The sequence below is a fragment of the Jatropha curcas genome, chromosome 1 (assembly GCF_041381405.1).
Source record: "Jatropha curcas cultivar XTBG-Jc1 chromosome 1, XTBG_Jcur_1.0, whole genome shotgun sequence".
NCBI classification, from domain to species: Eukaryota; Viridiplantae; Streptophyta; class Magnoliopsida; order Malpighiales; family Euphorbiaceae; genus Jatropha; species Jatropha curcas.
Window position 1 is genome coordinate 17183690 of NC_143151.1, and position 15919 is coordinate 17199608.

Sequence of the window (15919 nt, forward strand, 5' to 3'; positions counted from 1 at the left end):
TTATCTTTAAAAGAGGAAAGAATTTTTATAACAACTTCTTTTGAAAAACAGTTCTGTTTTCTAAACGATTTTCTAATTAGAAAAATTGTTTTTCCTGTGCTTATACTTGCATTTCTGTCTGTCTATGTAGATTTTGTAATCTTTAGTAGACAGGTTTTTATTTGATAAACAATTGTGTAATAGCTTAGGTGAGAAGCTATTGTGAAAGAGCTTATGAAGCGACCTTCTCCGTGAGAGAGATTCTAATGTCTTGAATTGAGTTTCTATACTCTGTCAAAAATAGAAAGGGTTGAGGTTAGCTAGAACCTTTGGAAATTCTAGTGGGATAAAGGGTAGATCTAGGTTTTGATCTATTGCCTTGTACTGTTGGTTTGTCTCTTACCCTTGAAAAGAGATAACATAGTTGAGGATCTCAAAATGAGTCTTGGGGAGAGGATGTAGGCGAGTTAGTGCCGAACCACTATAAATCACTGTGTTGATCTTTTTTTTTTATTTTCTGAAGTTTTGCTTGATACTACTTTACTTACACTTCTGTTTATATTTTAGAAATGCTACAGTTGTTAATGGTTATGATGTTCTAAAACTAGAATAAGTCTTATCTTCTCTGAATATTAGAACTCTGAAATTCTGATAAGTGAATATACCAAGTTCTAAACCGTTCTTCTATTTACAGTATATTTCACTACTTGGGTTTCTAATCAATTTTCTAAACTTGATTAAAGCTTCGTGAAGCAGTTTTAATTTCAATAACAGTCTCTCACACAGTCTTATATGATTTTCTAAACTTTGTGAGAAAGTTCTAATTACAATAGCTTTCCGTCATAAAGCAGTTCTGATATTGAATAAGACATTGTAAAGCAGTTCTAATTAATAGCTGCACTTTGCATAGTCTTTCTATTTTTCATGAATAGAACATTATGAGTATGTTCTAATCCATAATCTATTCTCACAAGTTCTTTATTTTTCCGCTGTACTTAGAATTCTATAATCTGTTCTTAAAATCTAAAATTTATATTTTTAGAAAACCCAATTCACCCCCCTCTTGGGTTGTGCCATACATATACGGGACCCACAATCTGGTATCATAGCTTTGGCTCTTGACTTACGTAAGCTTAACAACTTAAGAGATAAGATCCCATGGCAACCCCACTTCCTCTTACTTCTTTAGAAGGTCAATCTGTTTCTAGACCTCCTTTGTTCAATGGTTCTAATTACTCTTATTGGAAAACTAGAATGGAAAACTTTGATAGGAGTTAGTTTTATAGTATTTTTAGTATAGTTTTTTTATTAGAATTCTAGTAAATTTTATCACTTTGATTTGTTTTTAAATTCATTTTAGTATAATTTTGTTTAAAGCTTCCTTGAATCATAACCTGCTTGATCTAAGAGAAATTTGCAGGGTTTTGGCATAGAAAAAGGCATTACAAGGCAAAATACTCAGCCTCCAGCACACCCAGCCCATGCTAAAAAGCACACCCGTGCTAAAAACTAAGGAAAATCAAGGGAGAGTCAGAAGTGATCACGCCCTGAACCGTGCTAGAAGGCACGGCCGTGCCCAGAAGAAACTCAGGGCGTGCTAGTCTAGCACGCTAATGACATGATTTAGCTGGGAAGGACAGAGACAAGCACGCCTAGCCTGTGCTAAAAATAGCACACCCGTGCCACAAAGATCCCTCTGGGGCGTGTTGCATATCATGGCCCATGCCCAGCCAACCAAACTTCCATACCTGAGCACGCCCAGGCCATGCATCATAGCACGCCCGTGCTTCGAAGGCAGAACTGGCGTGAACTAAAAACGCAAATCAATCCTTTTCTCAAATGGGCCCACCTCGGAGTGTTTCCTTAACGAACTAAACAAGACCTAGACCTATTTTGGAAGAGAAAGGAGTCCTAACTAAGAAGAAATCCAAGGCCTAAACAGTCATAGAAGATTTTGTACTTAATAAGGATTCTATTTCCTAAATGGAGTCAGATTTGCCTTCAGGAGCTCTATATAAAGATGGGAGTTTTTCATTATTGGGTATCTCATTTTTGGAGTAGTTTTTCTGGATAGTTCTCTCTCTCTCTTAAGGATCTCAAGCATCAAGATTTGTACCAAGATTCAAGGAAGTCATCCACATAGATGTTACCTAGTTTTTATCTCTAAACTCTTAATCTTGTTTTTCTTTTCATTATTTGTTACTGATTATGAAGATTGATTCAAGTATTACTGAGTTTTATTTAATTACTATGTCTAGCTAAACTCTTATACTAGAGATTTGATGTAACTTAATTCGATTCCAGTTTATAATATTAGATTTGTTTTTCATTGTTCTTGTTATAATTTATTATTAAGCTTAAAGCTTCCAAGCAGAATTCTTCCCCTAGATTGAACTATTTCATTAATCACTGTCGGGAGAAGGGCTTTTGATATGAAAAAGATAATAAATTACTTGAGAATAATAACTTGATGCGGAAGCTATATGATTTGACTCAAGGGGGGTTTTCATAAGTTAATGACCTTAAGTTATGAATTCACAAAGCAATCACAAAACTCAATGATTTAATTTATGTTTGATTTCGCTATTGAAAGATAGGTAATTAAACTAAGATTAGTATAGCTAACAATACATCAGGAGAGCTTGTTAGTGATTTCAGGGTTGTTTCTCCTACTCGAACAATTAAAATTGATTAATAAACTAATAACATAAACTGGATAGAATTAAGTGAAATCAAATTCCTTAGTAGTTTAAATCCCTGATTTCTTTTCATCTAAATTTTGTTGCTTGATCTATTTCTGTTTTTATTTTCAAATTTATTTTCCTTATAACACATCTCTCCTATTGTCGTTTAAATAATAATAAGTTAACATAATTTTGGTACTTGATATACAATCCCTGTGGATACGATACTTCTTCACTCTATATTACTTGTTGCAATTTCGTACACTTGCGAAAATCACTGTCAAGTTTTTGGCGCCGTTGCCGGGGATTGGCGTTATCAATATCAATACTAATTACCTATTGTTAATTTAGACATTCTTTTATTTTTATTTAACTTTTCCTTAAGAATTATTTCAGGTGTTTTATGCAAAGAAGATCGAGAAGGACCGAACCTCTAGTCTTTGATCCAGAAATTGAAAGAACTTATCGTAGGCACAATGCTGCAAGAAGAGCATGAGAAATAAAACCCGAGCAACAAGCACACATGGCTAACGAAAACGAAAACTTAATCGGACCTCCACTTCAACATCCGGTCCGTACCTTGCGAGATTACACAACACCTAATTTGAATGGGACAACCTCGAGCATTACAAAACCTAGGGTGGAAGCTAATAATTTTGAGATTAAACCCGCAATTATCCAAATGCTCTCCACCTCGATCCAATATGGGGGTTTGCCTAGTGAAGATCCTAATGCCCATATCACAAATTTCCTGGAAATTTGTGATACTTTCAAATAGAATGGTATTTCCGAAGATGCAATTAAATTAAGACTTTTCCCTTTCACTCTTAGGGATAAAGCAAGATCCTGGGTTACAGTCATGTCCCGCTGGAAGTTTCACAACATGGGACGAATTAGCTCAAAAGTTCTTAGCAAAATTCTTTTCATCCTCAAAAACCACAAAGCTGCGCAATGAGATAATGACATTTGCTCATCATGATCAAGAGAGCTTGTATGAAGCTTGGGAAAGATTCAAGGATTTGTTGAGGAAGTGCCCCCATCACAGTTTACCTAAGTGGTTACAGGTACAAACTTTTTATAATGCATTATCTCCTAATATCAAAATCACTTTAGATGCAGCTGCAGGTGGATCCTTTGAGAAAAAGGGTATTGATGAAGCATATGAGTTAATAGAGGAGATGGCATGCAACAGCCATTACCAAAACAATTTCGAAAGGAAGAGGAATGCAGGAGTCTATGAAATAGACGCCATTATAGCACTTAATGCAAAGGTAGATAACATGGTAAGAAAACTAGACATGTTAACTACTAATCTTGTGAATTCTATTATGCAAGTTTGTGATAGGTGCAATGGACAACATGGAATTGGAGAATGCATGATGGACTCTTTGAATCCACAAACCTTGGAGCAAGTAAATTATGTGATGAATCAAGGAAGGAAGAATTACCCTTACTCTAACTCATATGATAACAGATTTAGGAACCATCCTAATCTATCCTATGGTAATCCTAACAATGCCTTGAACGCACCACCAGGTTTTCTTCCTCAAGAAAAGAAATCTCATGATGACCTCCTCACTGCCCTTTCTAAATCACACATGGATTTCATGAACGAAACCAGAGAAAACCATAAAATCCAGCAGGCTGCAATAAGAAATTTGGAGATTCAGCTAGGACAATTTGCAAACATGATGGCATCTCGACCTCAAGGTACGTTACCTAGCAATACTGAAAAAAATCCTAAAGAACAAGTGCAGGCTATCACCTTGAGAAGTGGTAAACAATTAGAAGAACCACCAAGGAAAGAAAAGGAGGAAAAAGAGCAGCCAAAGGAGCCCATCATTGACCTAGAAGAACAAGAAAAGGTAAAACCCTATGTTCCACCCGTTCCCTTTCCACAAAGATTAAAGAAAGCACAAGACGACAAGAGCTTCCTCAAGTTTCTGGATGTATTTAAAAAGCTTCAAATCAATATTCCTTTTGCTGAAGCTCTTGCTCAAATGCCTAGCTATGCAAAATTCCTAAAAGAAATCCTGAGCAAGAAACGAAGAATCGACGATCAAGGAACGGTAATGTTAACTGAGGAGTGCAGTGCAATTATTCAAAATAAACTACCTCCAAAGTTAAAAGATCCAGGAAGTTTTTCTATTCCTTGCAATATTGGTAATCTTGATTTTGAAAAGGCTTTGGCAGATTTAGGTGCTAGCATTAATCTTATGTCTTATGAAGTTTTTAAGATGCTAGGCATGGGAGAGCTCAGACCAACAAGGATGTCTTTACAATTAGCGGATCGATCAATAAAATATCCTAGAGGGATTGTAGAAGACGTGCTTGTAAAGGTAGGTACATTCATCTTTCCTATTGATTTTGTTATTCTTGACATTGATGAAGACAGGAAAGGATCTTTAATCCTTGGAAGCCCTTTTCTTGCAACTGCAAGAGCATTAATTGATGTTTATGAAGGTAAGTTAACTCTAAGGGTTGGGCAGGAAGAAATTGTCTTTGACGTTCTTAAATCTTGTAAACTTCCTATGGACTATGGTGATTGTTTTCGAATTGATGTTGTTGATGAATGTGTGGAAAACACTTTGCATACTAAAGATGACATTAATGAATCGAGCATTATGAATGAGAAAGAAAGTGAGCCTCCTAAGCAAGAACTAAAAGAACTCCCACCTCATTTAAAACATGCATTCTTAGGTGAGAATCATTCTTTTCCTGTTATTATTTCTTCTCACTTAACGCTTGATCAGGAGGAAAGGTTGTTGCAGGTTCTTCGAAAGCATAAGAAGGCACTAGGATGGTCAATTTCAGATCTACAAGGAATAAGCCCGAGTATATGTATGCATAAAATACTGATGGAAGAAGACTACAAACCTTCAATCGAGCATCAAAGGCGATTGAATCCAAACATGAAGGAGGTAGTCAAGGCTGAAATCATAAAACTCCTAGATGCTGGTATTATTTATCCAATTTTCGACAGTAGTTGGGTAAGTCCTGTCCAAGTTGTTCCAAAGAAGGGAGGTATGACTGTTATCTCTAATGAAAACAATGAATTAATCCCCACTAGAACAGTCACAGGTTGGCGTGTGTGCATAGATTACAGAAAACTAAACAAAGCAACACGCAAGGACCACTTTCCCCTACCCTTTATTGATCCAATGCTTGAAAGACTTGCAGGTTATCCTTTTTATTGTTTCTTAGATGGTTATTTAGGATACTTTCAGATACCTATTGCTCCTGAAGACCAAGAGAAAACTACTTTCACCTGTCCTTATGGCACTTTTGCCTATAGGAGAATGCCTTTTGGATTATGCAATGCCCCTGCAACCTTTCAAAGATGCATGATGTCCATCTTTTCTGATATGGTAGAGAATTTTATTGAAATATTTATGGATGACTTCTTTGTATTTGGTTCCTCTTTCGATGCATGTCTTTATAATTTATCCTTAGTAATATAGCGATGCGAGGACACTAACCTCGTCTTAAATTGGGAAAAGTGTCACTTCATGGTTAGTGAAGGTATTGTCTTAGGGCATAAGATCTCTCAAAAAGGGATTGAAGTAGACAAAGCCAAAATCGAGGTAATTGAAAAACTACCTCCTCCTAACTCAGTGAAAGGAATAAGGAGCTTCCTTGGTCATGCAGGATTCTATAGAAGGTTTATCAAGGACTTCTTGAAAATCACAAAACCTCTTTGTAATTTATTAGTTAAAGATGTTGCTTTTGATTTTGACAAAGAGTGTTTAGATGCTTTTAACAGGTTAAAGAAGGAATTGATCTCAGCACCTATCATCACAACACTAGACTGGACTCTTCCCTTTGAACTTATGTGTGATGCTAGTGATCATGCTATCGGAGCAGTTCTCGGGCAAAGAAAGGAAAAGAAGTTGCATATTATCTATTATGCTAGTCGCACATTAAATGATGTGCAATTAAATTATGCAACTACTGAAAAAGAATTGTTAGCTATTGTTTTTGCTTTTGACAAATTCAGGGCTTATTTAATTGGAGCTAAAACAATAGCTTACACAGATCACTCAGCCATCAAATATTTGCTAGAAAAGAAAGATGCAAAACCGAGACTAATTCGCTGGGTGCTTTTATTGCAGGAATTTGATCTAGAAATTCGCGACAAAAAGGGAACCGAGAATCTTGTGGCTGACCACCTTTCTAAGCTAGAATTGGGGGAAGAAGATACAACAGAGTTACAAATTAATGAAGACTTTCGCCATGAACAACTTCTACTGTTAGCAAATACACAAGCCCCCTGGTATGCTGATATAGTTAACTACCTTGTTTGTAAAATATCTCCTCCCAACTTTTCTTATCAACAAAAGAAAAAGTTTTTCCATGATATCAAATACTATTATTGGGAGGAGCCCTTTTTGTTCAAATACTGTAGTGATCAACTATTTCGGCGATGTATACCGGAAAGTGAAATAGAAAGTGTCCTTAAATTCTGCCATTCAATGGAATGTGGAGGGCATTTTGGAGCAAGCAAGACAGCAGCACGCATATTGGAAAGCGGTTTCTATTGGCCTAATCTATTTAAAGATGCTTTTAACTATGTTCGTCTTTGTGATCGTTGTCAAAGGTTAGGTAACATTTCGAAGAGACATGAGATGCCCTTAAATAGCATCCTTGAAGTCGAAATCTTCGATGTTTGGGGTCTGGACTTCATGGGACCTTTTCCACCATCATACTCCAACCAATACATTCTAGTGGCGGTGGACTATGTGTCAAAGTGGGCAGAGGCTGTTGCTCTTCCAAGTAATGATGCCAAAAGTGTAATTAACTTTATCAAGAAAAATATTTTTACACGTCACGGCACTCCCAGGGCAATAATCACGGACGAAGAGATAAGCATTTTTTCAATAGATATTTAGATTCCCTTCTTGCAAAATATGGTGTTACTCATCGTGTAGGTACTCCATATCATCCTCAAACAAGTGGACAAGTAGAGGTCACAAACAGAGAAATCAAAAAGATCCTGGAAACAACTGTTGGACAATCAAGGAAGGATTGGTCAAAAAAGCTAGACGATGCTCTATGGGCCTATAGAACTGCATTCAAGACACCTATAGGTATGTCTCCATATCGCATGCTTTACGGTAAGGCTTGTCATCTTCCTGTTGAGTTAGAACATAAGGCGTTCTGGGCAATTCAATTTCTTAACTTCAATGCAAAGGAAGTTGGTCAAAAACGATTGCTACAACTGAATATGATGGATGAAATGCGCCTCCATGCTTATGAGAGTGCCAAAATATATAAAGATCGCACCAAACAATGGCACGTTAAGCATATTATCATGAGGAATCTGAAGGTAGGCTAGCAGGTATTGCTCTATAACTCTAGACTCCACCTATTCCCTGGTAAGTTGCGCTCTAGATGGTCCGGTCCATTCACAATCAAGGAAATCTTTCCTCATGGAGCCATTGAAATAGTGGATGGTAAGTCAAACCGAAGCTTCAAAGTTAATGCTCAACGTTTGAAGGTTTATCAAAATGACAACTTTGATCCCATCAAGAGTACCATCAGTCTCATTTAACCTGAACTGGGTTGAATGCGTCGAGCTTAACGACGTTAAACAAAAGCGCTTGTGGGAGACAACCCATATTATTTTCTTTTTAAATTTTCATTCCATTTATTTCTTTTATTTCTGTTATAAAATTTCCCAATTTTCTCCGTAATTGTTCTTTTATTTTAGTTAAATTTTTTTTTTAGGAGCAAGTTAAAATCCAGAAGAAAGCACGCCCTGGCCGTGTCACTTAGCACGGCCGTGCCATGAAGCAAGACCTCAAAATGCCCAGGCGTACCCTGCAACACGCCCGTGTGTCAGGAAAGGAGAAAACTCGTGGAGAGTCAGGGACAAGCACGCCCCAAGCGTGCCGGATAGCACGCCTGTGCTATCTGCGAGGAAAAATATCAACTTGAGAGGCAGAGGAGAGCACGCCCAGGCCATGTCTAGCAGCACGCCCGTGCCAGGTACGCTCCATTTTTCTCTTACAGGTCAGTAGCAAGCACGCCCGAGCCGTGCTTAGTCGCACGCCCGTGCCCGCACCGCCTTACAGACCAGAATAGCGCGCACGGTCAGACCGTGCCAATTAGCATGGCCGTGCCACGATCAGACCTGCGCATTAAATGGCGCCCCTATTTAAAGAGCACGCCTTAACTGTCCTCCTTTCTCTCTCGCACGCCCTAGCCGTCAACTCCTCCTCTCCCAAATTTTCTCTCTTTTTCTCCCTTTTCTTTCAAATCCAACACCTTCTGTAATGCCCTAAAATTTTCAAATCTTAAAATGATATTATTTTATCGGGTCATGAATGGTGCTACAGAGAGGGGGATAATATTTTATTTAGACCCGAGAAAGATATTGAGTATAATTAACTATGAATGGATAGTGATTTACCGGTCTGTGAATAGTACAACCGGTCTGTGAATAGTACTATCGGTCCGGGAGTCGGTATTATTTTGGTCCGGAAAAATTATTATATATGTTTAATATTTTCTTTAATATTTTTAGAGTATGTATGCATGATTTTTATGGGTAGAAAGTAAGTAATGAATATTTTTGGAGCATTTAGAAAATTAGTGAATAGTGAATTATGATGCTTTATTAATTAAGGAAATTGGAGGAATTATTTTTATGGAATAAATGAGAGAGTTTTGTGGAGATATATAATATTTTGAAGGAATTTCATTGGAGAATATTTGGAGCCATTAGATTAGTAGTGACTTAATCTTAGCCATCCAATTTGGGGAAAAGACCAAAATACCCCTTAGTTGCTTTACTAAAGGCAACCATCAATTATTGAGCAACAAAATTTGTCCTTCTTCTTCTCTACACGTCTCCTCCTTCTCCTCCTCCTCCTTCTTCTTCTTCTTCTTCATTTTCTTCAATTCTTACTTAGTAAACACATCAAATTCACCCATCCAACTTGATTTAAGTAATTAATCTTAGAGAGTGAAGCTAGAGAAGTAATATTTGGTGACTAATTTCAAGGAATTTGGTGATTTTTCTACTTGGGTCAAAGGGTGGAGAGCCTTCTAACAAAGATAAGGGCAAGACCAAAGCTTGAGAAGCTTTGATTAAAGCTTGTTAAAGCTTGTTTTAAAGGTTAGTGTTCATAAACACAATTAGTTTGTTAAACTTTTTGATTTTGTGAAGTTTATACTATTTTGTGACAATTGGGAATTTTATATGAAATGATTTGATTATTGAATTTTGGTGGTATAAATGTGTTCTTGGGAGATTTCTAAGCATGCCTATATGTTGAATTGATGAGGAAAACATTTTCTTCTTCATCTTCCAAGAGTGGCAGAATCTATTGATGAATAAGGCCTTAAGTTTTCTTATTATTCCTTGTTGGTTTATGCTCTTAGGATGATGTTTGATGAGTATTTAGTATGTGGTAGAAATCTCTACCTTGTATCTTTGTTGTTTATGTTCTTTTCATGGTGGAAGAAAACTGAATTTGGGAAACAGTGTTATTGGGTGAAATTAAGGACTAGTTTTCGACCATTTCTATTTTTCATTTGTGCCTGAGTCCTTCATGAAAGTTGTAGGTATACTTCTTAGCTTTCCAACCCATCCTCTTGTGTCCAATTTGGAGATATATAGCTCAAATTATGATTGAAATACCCAAACTGACTCTGTTATGTCGGGCCATATGCATCATTGAATTGAGTGCCCATTTTGACCACTATAATGACAAGATTAGGTTCTGAGTTCTTCATGAAAGTTGTTTCCCTGTGTCTTAAGACTTCTATGGTTTTGGATTGGTTTAATTTGAGTGTTTGGTTAAGTAGGAATTTAATAAACATTGGACTTAGTTCTGCGGAATCGGGTCTGGACTATTGGTCTGTGTTCCTAGCTTCTGTTTGCCACCTTACACATTGATCTAGGCTGTGGCCCCTTCATAACATTTCTATACTTTTGTCTTAGCTTTCTAATGAATCTAATTCCATTCAATTTGGAGACCTATAACTCAAGTTATGTCTTAAAAACACAGCAAAGGTCAAGGATATTTTAATGCTGGAAATTTCCTATGCCTTGACTCATAGGTTTATTTGGATAAATGTATGTATGAATCATGTGTGATGAGGTTCTCTTGATTATTTGTATGCTTGAGGATTGATTTGACAAAAATAAGATATAAGGTTGAAAAGTGGTATTGTGGATATGTTTAAATGGATATAAATCGAAAAAATTGTTGGAAATTTTGGAATAAAGTGTGGAATTAGTTTAGATAATGCATGATGAGGATAGAAATGGATACCTTGGTGCATAAGAGTTATGTTAGTATGCTTGGTTGGAGAAGGAAATTCCTCCCCTTGGTTTTCATTAAGAGGCCAAACCACTCTAGGGTGGTAAGGCTTACTTAATTATTTTTTTTATGGTATAAGTATGATAAGAAGTTTCTTATGATAAATTTCATTATGATGTTAAGAAAGTTTTAAAAGAAAAGGAATTTATGAGAAATTTTCCTATATTAAGTATATATATCTATATATATATATATATATTTTCAATATTTCCTTTGAAGAATGTGGTAATTTTTGTAAGTTGTAAGTTGAGAAATTTTGAAATGATGGGTATTAAGAAATGAAGAGTTTTGTGAAAGAATGATTGAAGAATTATTAATTTTGTGAAAGAATGATTTTGATTTGGGCTCTACTATACATGATTGAAACGTGGTATGATGAGATTGATTTTGTTACGTGAAGCTATGATCATATGCTAGGGTTATCAGCCCTTATAAATAGGTGGACGCGCTTATTTGTATGATGCGGGTGATGCTTTCATAGGCCACGGTGGTGCTTTCACAGGCCACGATTGTGTGATGGGGGTGGTGCTTTCATAGGCCACGGTGGTGCTTTCATAGGCCATGATTGTGTGATGGGGGTGGTGCTTTCATAGGCCACGGTGGTGCTTTCATAGGCCACGATTGTGTGATGGGGGTGGTGCTTTCATAGGCCACGGTGGTGCTTTCATAGGCCACGGTCAAATCTGCTTATGTTCATTCTGTATTAGTACGAGCCTTAACTAAAGAATGAACATATTTGTATTTATAATCGTCTTATTGCTTTCAAAGTATTTGAATTAAACGAATGAGATCATATTATTTTAGTAAACCTTACTTTGGAAATTAATGATTATGTTATCAAATGAATTTTCAAAGCATGATATTCAGGTACATGTGTATTGGTATAATAAATGTGCAAGTAATGATTTAATAAATGTAAATGTAATTTGATATTTCTTTATGTTATTAATTAATAGTTTATTTGATATTTCTTTTGCTATAAATGTAAATGTCTGTGGAAATTTAATGATTTTATGTAATTTGTGTTTTAAGTAAGTTGTCATCGCAACTTTAGTAAGTATGTGAATTATGAGCACCACTGAGTTTTATACTCAGCGCGTCGATTTTTATCACGCGCAGGTTAAAGACTGTGGTTGCTGCTTGAAGACTAGAAGAGTAGCATCAGAGCAGAAGTGACTATTGTGGTAGTAGTAGATTGAAATTTATGTAATTAAGAATTATGGCATGTATAAGTATTATATTTTCGGAGATTGTGTTATTTGCATTATAACTTAAGCATGTAATTAGCAATTATGTTGGTGTATATATATTCGGAGATAAGCATAAGATTCATATACTGAATGTATTTAAGTGATGATTATTAAAATGTTATTGAGGAATTATGTAGTTATGAAAATATAGAAGTGCTATTGTGTTGTTATTGGAGTTTGATGGGGTTTGGAGTTTGAATTTGGGAGTGCTTTGTATTCATATGTTTGGCAACTTCTATTTTTAGGGGAAACTCTTGCAGTTTTTCTGTAGGACTCTCCCAAATCATTTTCAAAACAAAATATTATTACTTGCTAAACTTGTGAATACTCAATCACTTCTAATTCATAATATGGAAATTGATTTATATGGAGGTTAGGACGGTGCCTCCAGCACCGAATGTGGCATCCACCGTCGGGTCTTTCAGGATTGGGCGGCGGGTGTTACACCTTCCACACCAAATTTTCATACCCTCATCCTCAATCATGCCTCCTAGATACAAGCATAGTAGACTCGCATCCTCAGTCGCCGCTAGAAAACGCCCAATCGCACGATCCTCCACTGCTCCTCCACCTCCTTCACCGCCTGCTTCTCCATGTGAGTTCGCCTCATCTGAGTGTGAACCCCTCCCCCAGAAATAGGCATATAATGCATATGACTAAGGGCAGAAATGCACGTGAATGTGTGAGTCGCCACTTTGTTTAATTATTTTAGGGTAAACTAGGAAAGAACCCTAAGTTGACTCCAATTTTAATTAACCTAATTACTAGATTAATTAGCCCAATGTTTAAGGCACAATCTATGAACCCGAGGTGGATCCCGAGACCATGTCATGTTGATGAACTAACCAATGAATGAATGCTTTGCAAGGTAAGTGGACCAATGAAATGTTTAAGTGATTTCGACTTGCCGCTCGGGGTTAAATCCCAAACGTGCCTACGTACTTCCGTTTGAATGGAAGATCAAAGTCAACGTAGTTCGATAGGCCTTTTTTAAAGGGCTTTGAATGGGTATGCTTAATGCATGAGTGTGTGTATGCTTTGTGCATTTTGTTTAGGCATTCTGCCAAAGAATTGATTGATTTGATTAGGCATTTGTTGCCAAAAGTGTTCATTTGAGGCTTTTAGCCAAAAAGATTGATTTAGGCAATTGTTGCCAAAACTTGATGTGATTTAGGCGATTGTCGCCAAAATTGATTATTTGAAGGCTTTTAGCCAAAAATGAGTTGATTTAGGCAATTTGTTTGCCAAAAGTGTTGATTGGGCGATTGTCGCCAAAATGAGTGATTTAAGGCTTTTAGCCAAAAGATTGATTAATTCAAGGCATTTTGCCAAAGCTTCGATTTAAGCGATTTGTCGCTAAAAAATGATTAATCTACTTATAGGCAATTTGTTTGCCAAAAGTGATCAATTGAATTGCAATATAGGCAATTTATTGCCAAAAAACGTGTTTAATTAAGGCCATTTAGCCACAATTATTGATTAATTGGACTTAAGCCGAACTGTTCGAAATAAAGGCGATTATACCATAGTCATTAATTGACTAGATACTTTAGCCAGTATGTTCGGAGTTTGGCATGAATACCACGATTATTGATTAACCGGGCATCTTAGCCTAAACTTATTCACTTAAGGCAATTTATTTTCCAAAATGATGATGATGGTGTGAATGCGGTTGTAGAATTAGGAGTAGAAGAGAAATATGCATGAAATGCTGAAATTAAATAGGCAGGGTTTCGTTATTACCTGAGTTAATCGACGGCCGCTTCTTAGCTTCAGCTTGATAACTCCAGATTAAGCTCCTCGTTTGGGGAATATTAATTAGAATTAATTTAATTAAGTGACCAAGTATCACAACAGCAGAATAAAAGCCTACACTAAATGCAGAAAAAGCAGTAAAAGAACCGCAAGGAGCGTAGGGGAGAAGAGAGCGTCCGTCAACACAGACTGAGTGAATAAAAAAGTCGCACCGGGACTTTATTTATAGGGAAAATCCAGGCTGGAGGGCGGCCGCCGCCGCCCTTGCCGGTGGCCTCCGCCGCCGTGGCTTGTCCACTTTCTAGTTTTTCCTTCCAAAGGCTTTTTCGGGAGTTTCGTACCTCCAAAAAATATTCCGGGACCAGTTCTGCGATCCTCGTAATTTTCCGAACGTTTCAAGTACCATATTGGCATACTTTCGGTGAACTTTCTAAATGGCGTCCGGTCCGACCGGACTGTTTGCAGTCCTGGAAAATGTAACGCCCCAAAAATTTTTGAATCTTATATGGTATTATTTTATCGGGTCATGAATGGTACTACAGAGAGAGGCATAATATTTTAATTAGACCCGAGGTAGATATTGAGTACAATTAACTATGGATGGATAGTGATTTATCAGTCTATGAATAGTACCACCGGTCTGTGAATAGTACTACCAGTCCGGACATTGATATTATTTTGGTCCAGAAAAATTACTATCTATGTATTATATTTTATTTAATATTTTTGGAGTATGCATACATGATTTTTATGGGTAGAAAGTAAGTAATGAATATTTTTGGAGAATTTAGATAATTAGTGAATAGTGAATTATGGTGTTATATTAATTAAGGAAATGAGAAAAATTATTGTTATAGAGTAAACTTGAGATGGTGTTATATTAATTAAGGAAATTAGAGGAATTATTTGAAGGATTCAATTTGAGAATTTTTGTGAAGATAAATAATATTTTGAAGGAAATACATTGGAGAATATTTTTAGCCATTGGATTAGATTACCATTGACATGACTTAATCTTAGCCATCCAATGTAGAGTAAAGACTAAAATACCCTTGTTGCTCAATTATTTGAGCAACCACTTTCCCTTCTTTTTCCTCTCTTCAACGTGAATTTCTTTCTTTCTTCTCTTCCTTGGCCGAAACTTACCCTCTCATTTCTTCCCTTATTGTTTTCAATTTCTCACAAGAAATCACTCTAACTAGACCATATGAACTCAATCCAAGACATTCTTCTTGAAGATTCAAGATTATTCATTGTATTGGAGCTTAAGGATTTGAAGAATTTTTGAGTTTTAGCTAAAGTTCAAGTAAGTAGATTTTGTGATTTTGAGTTTGATTTATGGAATTAATTAGGGATTTTGGATCCTTTCATTCTCATAGCATTTTTCTATGCCTTTTGGTTTGGGTTTTGAGTTTATTTGAGGATTTTCTTTTGTTAGTACAAGGTGAGCTATCTAAGTTGGATAAAGGCAAGACTAAGGTTTGATTTGGTGATTTTTGGGTGTTCCAAGCTTGATTTTTAAGGTAAGTGTTCATAAACACTCTTACCTTGTTTAAATTTTTGATTTTGTGAAGTTTATACTATTTTGTGACAATGGGGAATTTTATATGAAATAATTTGATTATTGAACTTTGGTGGTATAAATGTGTTCTTGGGAGATTTCTAAGCATGTCTATATGTTCAATTGATGAGAAAAATATTTTATTCTTCATTTTCCAAGAGTGGCAGAACCTATTGATGAAAAAGGGCTTAAGTTTTCTTATTATTCTTTGTTACTTTATGCTGTTAAGATGATGTTTGATGAGTATGGAGTATGTGGTAGACATCTCTACCTTGTATATGCTTTAAGTAAGCTGAAACTGGAAAAAAACAAAAAGTGATATTGAGTGAGATTAAGGACTGTGTTTCGATCCTTTCTAGT

General features: G+C 36.2%; 1 non-coding gene across 1 annotated transcript; it reads right to left on the reverse strand.

Annotated features, from left to right (window-relative positions):
* Positions 1-3604: 3604 nt before the first annotated feature.
* LOC149499069 (small nucleolar RNA R71) lies at positions 3605-3711 on the reverse strand. The gene has a single exon (XR_016319208.1). It is a non-coding gene; the product is annotated as a small nucleolar RNA R71 (small nucleolar RNA).
* Positions 3712-15919: the final 12208 nt, after the last annotated feature.